Raw genomic sequence first — 9,043 nt, 5'->3', positions numbered from 1 at the left:
GCAACATCTGTTTGTAAGACACCCAAAATCCCAGCCTTAAAAAAAAAGGGAAAAAAAATTGGCTTGAGTTTCTCTCTTTTTCAGTCTTGAACTGCAAACTCTCCTTGCCTGTTTGACTCCCTCACTCGCTCAGCTGAATAAGGCAAAACAGAGAAAAGGAGAGTGAGGAAATTCGGCGAAGAGAAAATGCAGCCATGAAGCCGTCCTCCTGTCACCCCTGAATCCCCCCCCCCCCCCCCAAACCAACCCCCACTCCCAGCACACTCCCTGTTCCTCCTCTTCCACCCCACCCCCTTGAATGCAACAGGGACAGTCCACTTCAGGTATAGCTACTACTCACTGAGTCCTTCTCTTCCCAAAACGCCCCATTACTCCGACACATAAACACTTGGACCCACGCACTTGTATCCTCGTCTCACAGAGCGTCCCACACAGCCAGAAGCAGACTGACTGGCTTGCACGTACACACTCGTGGATACACTAACAAAAGTGCATATACAGAAATACACACACACACACACACACACACACACACACACACACACACACACACACACATTTCTTGGAAAGCTTCCCTGCACCAAAACAAATACCAATCTTTAGTTAGCCTCAGCTGCGAATAGAAAAAGGGTTCAGTTTGGGACTTGGCTTTGGTTTAGCGAGGAACAGATACAGACCATTTCCCCATATGCCTGCCTTTCACAGGTCCGGAGCAGCTCCAGATCTGACTGTATCACAATACAGTGAAAAAAAAAACTTCCTCTGTCATTTATACCTTCTGATAATTCAGGTTCAACAACAATAACACCCTGACAGTGGCTGATATTCGGCAAACCAGAAATGCTGGACTGGCATTTCGAATTTTTTTTTTTTTTTTTTTTTTTTTTTTTCGCGTGCAGAATTGTCACAGTCGTGTTATTTTCAAATGCTCGTGACAGGACACAAGTCCTGTTCCACTACAGGACATAAGTGGGTGCCAAGCGAATCGATAAAGCACTTAGACACAAAGGGACATTTTTAGTTAAAGATGATAGATAAACATACTCCAATAAATGTACCAGGAAGATGGCAGAGATTGATACCCGACACAAAAAGTAAAAAAAAAAAAATAATTTTGCTATTTTCCTGCCTCTCATCTCTTTAGTATGCTTTGGAAGAGGGATTTGCAGACTGGTTGGTTTGGTAAACAGGGACATACTGCATGCTGACATCACTTTGCAGGAATTTTGGGCATTCACGTCTAAGGAATGGATTGCCCCGAAAATAAAATGTATCTACAGTACTCATCTGGATAATTATGGATGCCACTACAGATATAGCTAGTGACCACAGACAAGCCTGCATTCTCAACCTAATTTTAACTTCTTCAAACCTTTACCAAACCATACCCAACATGTCCAACCGTACTATATTCAGTTTTATTTTTAAACCTACTTCTATTTTAACCTCAGGAAAAATCCCAAACTTTTACTTACATTGGAAAATCACAACAGTTCTTAAATGTATTTTAATTTCTGCCTAAAATTCATAATACTAACACGCAATATTCACATTATTACAGTATATTTTCTGGAATGTTGATGATAAAAATAGATTATATCCTTCAAAAGAGTTTTTACATTTATAAATGTCAGTTTTGTTAAATATATCAGCATTTAAGGAAAACAGGTGTGTAAGTCTTTTGTGGCATTTTTTTTTTACATCACAGTTTGGTGACACTCGTCAACATTTATCGAGAGCTGTTTATCCAGCTGTGAGTGATCATGTGACCACAAGCCTGAATCATAAAATCAGCAGACACATTGTTTAAACATCAATCAGACAGTATTATCATCAAGTGGCATATCATCAGGTAATATATTACAAAGAAGGTCCAAGTAATAGCAAAAAAAGTTGCAACCAATAGTGTGTGTGACTGTAATACGGGTGATACTAAGGAAGCTTTTTTTTTGTTACTGAGCAGAAGGTAACTGCTGTTTTGCAGAACAAAAAGCTTCTCCTCCATTTAGTTCCATTCATAAAATTCACCATGTGTGCTCTTTGTGTTGTGAAGTGCAGAATGTAGTAGCTTCCCATAGGATCCAATGTGTGAATGCATGTACTGTATGCGTTGGTGAGTGTGAATAATTAAGCCTGAATGAGCAAGTGTCAAATTCATGCTTTATGGAGCACAACAAGGAACCATGAGAAGAAAGTGTGAGTATAGCATTTTGATTGTAGGAAAATATTAACTAAAGCAAAGTTTGCATTTTTGGATATGCATTAGAATATTTTATTTTCTCTTATGAATGTGTTTAACAAGATCCTGATATTTGATACCTATTGTTTTAAATGATGGCCAGTGTTAGCCAACAAACTGTGCTCTGTAATGAACATACACTGAGGGTCCACTAGTGAAGCCACTGTGGAGGTTCATCAAACCTGTGTTCTGTTGGATTGTACATGAAAAAAAAGCCTATTCCTTATTTAATTTATAATATCAGTAAACAATTTTGTGAGTAGTTTATGCTTCAGGTCTTTTCACAGTGTTATGTCTATTCAGTAAATTATAGTCCCGTTTAGAGTCTATAATCAGTCATTCCCAGAGACTTGGTTTGAACCCCAAAAATGGGTCATTGGTATTTCATCAATCCAAGTTGTGATTTTTTATTTCTTTTTTAAATATATATATATATTTAAAATCAAACATAATGGAAATATATGGTTTCGCTGTATATAAATAAAATGAACTGTTACAAAAATGGCAGTGTATTGTGAATTGTGTTGTAATGCTTTATGGGAAACACTGAAATAGACCATAAAGTGTGACGTACTGGGGCTTGGACACAGTGTGATGGACAGCTAGTACAAGTGTAGGTGGACATGCAGTGGACAAGCTCTCTGTCCCACCACCCATGTTCCAAATATGGTTTCCTCTTGTTTAAATAACTGAGACAAATACACCAAGATGTCAACAGCCAAAATGTGAAACGTCAGAGAAGTTTGCAAACCATCATGTTTTTTTATGGTTTGACTCTTGGCTGGATGTCACTATACAAACTATGTTTCCACTTAAGGTGAGGAGTCATTTAATGAGTTTAACATTTTCCTTAAAGAGGTATGTTTGTGGTAATCTGTGATAATCTAATGGTCCTTCACTTGCCTTGGCCTTGAGGCACTGTCTTCAGGATGACTTCTTATGCGGAATTAAATAACTTAAAGGTCCAGTGTGTCAGATGTGAGTGAATTATTTTCATTTGCCAAAATTGAGGATATTTTATACAATCACCTGATTGTATGAATGCCACAGCAGCCTCACCAATAAATGTTTAAAGAGTCAGGGAATAAAATAATTAAAATATGTAATTAAAATGTAGTGTTTGACATTTCACAATGCAGTCAGGGTTAACAAAGAAAAAAATGCATATTCACATTATTGACACAATCCAAGCTGTATTGTGCCATTTCTTAGATGATGGATTACAGGTTGTGCCTCAAACACACCTGATGAATCTGAACTTGAGTGTGTTGGACTGAAACTGAGGCCGAGAAGTCTGCCTGTAGCAGCTCTCTGAAGGCTCCCCACTTTTAATTAGGTGAAATATTATAGAATAATTAATCAAGCATGCCTTGCCCTGTGTGTTGTCCTCCTACTTTAAGACATGATTAATCCTTGTTTAACTTTTAATTTAAACAACTCGTCAAACAGTTCCACGCAACTCAGCGGTGTGTTTTGTTGAAGTTTACTAGCACTTTCTCTCAGGCAGCATGAGCCACTTCTCTTTTCGTATCTTTAGGCACAGAGTATCACCCCTTTCCAAATTTCAGCCTCTGTACTCTTTCCATCTTCTCTTCTCTTTTCTCTCTCTTCTCCTTCTGTCTGATATTCTGGTCACGCACAACTGCGGCAGCCCTCCTCCAATCGCTGGCATTAATCCACACCTCAGACCCCCCAGACACACAGTCTGGTCTCCTACAATGTACCTCAGCTCCAAAACTTTCCCAGACACATTTGGCCTTCTCTCTATCGCTTACCTCTCCCTCCCTCTTCAGCCCCTTTTCTTTCACTCGGTCTCCCCACCGCTCTTCATCGTCCAGTTTCATTTGCTCTGCCCCTTTCTTTCTCTCTATTCAGCCATGGCCTGTCTGACAAAAGTATCTCCTAATCTTCCTCAGAGCCCATTTGACATAAAATGGCGGCAGCACAACGACCAATGGTGGCTGTTCCTCTAACATTAGTGAGGAGAGCGACACTCTTGCAACAGCGCTAAGGTTTTACTTTAGAATTGCGCCACCATTTTCATGTTTCACAACACTAAGTAGACCCACAGCAAAGTTCCACGCGGTAGAGCACAGAAGCCCATGAATTCTAAAAGTCTCTTATTCGGCTCATGTTCATTTACAGTTCATTTATTGTTTTCACCTTATTTTCATTAAAGATAATTAGTCAATTGTTGAGATGATGACATTACTTTTAGAGTTTCTCCGCACAACTGACTGATTTTGTTTTGCATGAGCTGGCACATAAATGGCAATTGTTGATGTTTGTATCATCTTGAATGGAACAAAGGATTTTTTACTTTGCCCTTTCAAAGTGACATAAAGTAAACAAACCAGTCTCTTCACTGTAGCTTCAATAGACCAGACTGTGATGCAGCCACAGGAGATGTGAGGGTCTTTCTTTTAAAGGATCAGTCAGATACCACATTTGGAAACACTTGAGGCAAGTTAAGGTTTTGTGACCTTGAAAAACACTACACTACAATGTAATTCACAGCATGTAAACACACATAGTTCTTTATTTATGAACCTGCTAATTCATGCAATGATTCAGACACTGCAATGCAGACATCAGTCAAATGCTTCAGGTAATGTTCACATCAGAATGGAGAAATGTGATGATTGTTGGTTTACTCACAGTGGTGCCAAAAGCAACCACTTGTTAATGACAGATTTGAAGAGACCTTTGATAGACAGACTGTTTTGATAACCACTCCTAAGCACTGTAACGAGAAGATAAGCATCAGAATGTTACAAATGCAACCTTGAGGTGGACGGCTGGCTCCAGTCTTGTCAGCCAAGAAGAGAAAAACGAGGCAGTCCATTTCCATGGATCTAACAACAGCTCAGATTTAACGTTCCAAGTTCAATACAACCTGGAATCCATATGGAGTAGTTACCACTTGGTCCACCAAAAGGTGCTGTAATCCACAAATGCCCTCTATTGCACCATCAGAAAAAAAGAAAACAGGGATACTATATTACCTTCATGAACGGACAGGCGCAATGCCAAAGCATACCATGATGGACAAGTAACATACAAATCTACAAAATCTACTGTATTAGCTCCAACAAAGGAATACTGTGTCATGTAATATTTGATTTTTGGAAAAAGTAGCACAAACTTAAACTCTCAAACATGACGACCAGTTCAGTGACCTCTCCTGTCACCAAGAACAAAGTCTTTGTGGAATGAGAGTCAAAAGTATTCAGACATCCAAAACAACAACTATAGACTATCACTATCACTTAAGTTAGTAAGTCATAAAAGCTGAAGGGCACCTGCTGGGGACCCCCACTAAATGAACATTATCAATTGTTTACCTAATTGTCATTGGGATGCCAAAGCTCTTCTTAACATTCTTGCACTGCACAGTCGCTAATAAATGGCATGCTGACTAATTATTCTTTGGCAGCTGCTTCCAACAAAAGAAAGGACCCTCTGCAAAAGCCACTAATCAGTATCTGTTGGCTTGGACTTGTAGTCTCCCCTCTGACAGTGTTTTCCTCATAAGGGTTTTAACGTTTATCTGTGATCTTGTTTGGCTCCAGTCTTGGGAATCTTTCTGTTGTGCTGGGAAAGGACAAAGCTAAGAGGATTGAATTCAGAGCTGCAGGCAGACATGATGGGAAGTGTAGATAGAATGCAGAATGAGAGTCCTTGTGGTAAATAAAAGTTCATCCAGGACACAGTTATTAAAGTGAGAGCTCAGCTTGTTTTTAAGTGGGGAGTTGAGGTACTGACACAGGGTCAGCATTGACTTCTTTGACATCACCCAGAGACACAGAAAACATGGCGGCCAACAGGGACACAAGGAAAAGCAGATTTTAACTAAAGGCTCACAGAATAAGTCTAGAACTTTGATGTTTGAAAGCATTCGTTCAGATTTACCTGTGACACAAAATTGCTAAATGCCAAAGTCTCCAAAAGATTAAAAAAAACTGTTGATGCCAACCTGTGACCCAGTCTGAGTGAAGACGGCAGCTTGGTTGGTAAAAGCAGTCCTGAGAACGGACCTCATACAACCACAGGAATAAGGAATGATGAATATGACGACGATGATGATGATAATGAATGATGAATGCGATGCACAGTTCATTTACTTTACCTCATTATAATTTGCCTTAATTTCATGAGCATCCACAATAGTATTGTGGATGGGCTCAGGGTCAGTGTTGTAGCAAGAGAGCAATTTTAAATGCTGGTACATTTGAAAATCCAGGGTTCATGCATACATGTTTAAATCAAATGAATGTTTTCATCAAGTGTCTACTGTGTTCTTGTTTTGTGATAGGGTTGGAAAAATGAATTACTGTTAGCTGTCCTTTTATGTTAATAAAGGCTGATAAACAATATATTTTTCCTTAGGCTTCTCCGTCTTGGTAATGAACCTCAATCCTTAAAAGGTCCATATGTCACAATTGTACAGTTATATTACACCAGTGACAGAAAAGTCATTATGAGCAAACAAATCCATCCGTCTGATGCAACGCCCAATCTTTTGTTTGCTTTTCTTGCCATCCTTTTGTTTCTACCACTGGGCAAAAATGCTCCCTCGTTCTCTCGTCTCCTCCAAAATCCCTCCCCCATCCTTACTCGCAATCTCTTTTTGCGTTCCTTTCCTGTCTTTCTCCTCTTTCCATCTCTCTGCACGCCCCACCACTCTCCACTCTCCTCTCTCCATCACCACAGCCCCCCCTCCCCTTGTATGCATGTCCTCATCTGACCCTGCTAAGCCTGAATCACCGTTGGTGCCCATCTGAATCGGGCACAGCTGGTGCTGCTGCTGAAAGCCGAATGCCATTACCGCCGCTGTCTCCTGTCCGCTCTGTCTGCCTGTTTGTCTGAGAGACATGTCTTTATAATGATATTAGTCCTATTTCCAAGATTTTTTCCTCTCTGTATGCTCTTTTTTTACTTCCCTGTCCCACAGGGATAATTATGAGCTTTATCTTATTTGTGCTACAATTCAGGAAAAGGGAAGAAATTACATATATAAAGCGATAGGATAAATAAACATGTCAGCCATTTCATGAAAGGACGATACAAAGCGAGGATGGCAGGAAAGGTGACATTTGTGCTCTGCACAGTCCAATCACAGGTCAATAAAAGCAGGAAATGGAGAGAGTGTCTCTGCAGTGGACTGGACAGTGCTGCAGCAACAGCGGCTCACTTTGTGCCCACTGCAGATAAATAAAGGGAAAGCAAAAGGGGCAAAATCAAAGGCTGCAGAGGAGAGCATAGAGCCAGAAGGAAAGCCCCCATAACACTTGTTCAAAGCAATGCATGATAAGAGCGATAAGTATAGACTAATTGTTATAATCAAATGTGATATTTTATGGGCCACGTGTAGTTAATGACCTTTCTGCACATAGATACTGGTGATTACAATGTAAAACATTAATCTGTGCCTCTAATGGGATTGTAATGTTAGAAGATTGCTTTTATTCTCAAAGGAAGTGGTAAATTTGTGATGAAAATAAAAGCTGCTGCTGAACTAAACCCTCACCAGGCTCCATTTGGTGCTCAGCCATGCCTGTCAGGGAGCATCAATAGCTCCAGCCTGTGGATCTTTTTTATAACGTGTCATAAAAGGATGATTTTAAATCACAATGACTTGCTTTATTATGACAATGAAAGGAGCTGTGGGGCTTGGAGATGTGTGGAGGTGAAAAATTATGATTTTTGCAACACTGCGTGGGGAATAATGATACACTGAACGCACTGTTTGCACCAAACAGGGATCAAGGCTTTCATTCCATAAAATGGATAGCCCCATTTTAAATTTGACCCCCTCCACACTGTAGTGAAAAAGAGAAGAAAACAGAAAGGGAAAATGAGAAATAGGAATAATTAGAGGGGCGACAGCAGCGTGAAGTTACTACTTCTATTTTTGTTGCACTAATCTATCGTTAAAAACAATGGCTATTATCTTTTTGTAATATAGCTCATGTTGTAATTGGATATATATATATGTAAATATACATTTGTAACTTTATTGTACCACTATCAAGTTGTATGCTGAGTTCCAACTGTGGCATGCAATTAACTTTCCATGTAAAGAGATAACACTGAAGCGATTAATGCTGATTAGATGATTCTCTCATTAAAGCTCCAGTGTGTGGCTTCTGTTGCCAAAGCACTGCTAGTGTTGCTACCTTCCAAGACTTCCCCCACACCTCTGCAGAGCTTTTAACATTCATTTTGATATGTGTCAGAGAACTGAGGATAATTTCTTCACCTAAAGTTTCCCGTCATCTTGCTTTATTAGTCTTAACTGTTATGCTTCCACCCTCCCTCCATCAATAAAATGCATCACTGTGTCGCCACAGACACACAAATACACTGCTTTACTGAGAAACAGAGAGAGTTGTCTGAGCTGATAGACTTAATCAGAATTGTGTTAACTCCTCTGACAAAGGTGTTAATGTAACGTATATTCAAATTGAAAAGATACACACTACAGCTTTAAAATATTTTTGGTGAGTGAAGCCCTCTGGAGTTGGTTTTACAACAATGCAGACAGAATGGGAAAGCCACCAAAAGCTTAAAAAGATAAATAGAATAATTTTCCACTGGTTTTTCACATTTCTGAGCAGATGCGAGGGTTACAACAAAAATCATGTTGCAGCAGAACTGTTCTGTGAAACATGTAATTTCTTTTAAAAATGTTAGTTAACAGCTCAAGGCAATATGAATCGCCCCATTTCACTAATTAAAAAAAGCCTTTTTTATGACAGAATTAAGAAAATTAGTCCAGTTGTATGCTTTAGTTTTCATCCC

Source organism: Microchirus variegatus (genome assembly GCF_963457635.1).
Source record: "Microchirus variegatus genome assembly, chromosome: 3".
Classification (NCBI taxonomy): Eukaryota; Metazoa; Chordata; class Actinopteri; order Pleuronectiformes; family Soleidae; genus Microchirus; species Microchirus variegatus.
Note: the sequence above shows the minus strand (reverse complement) of the source record.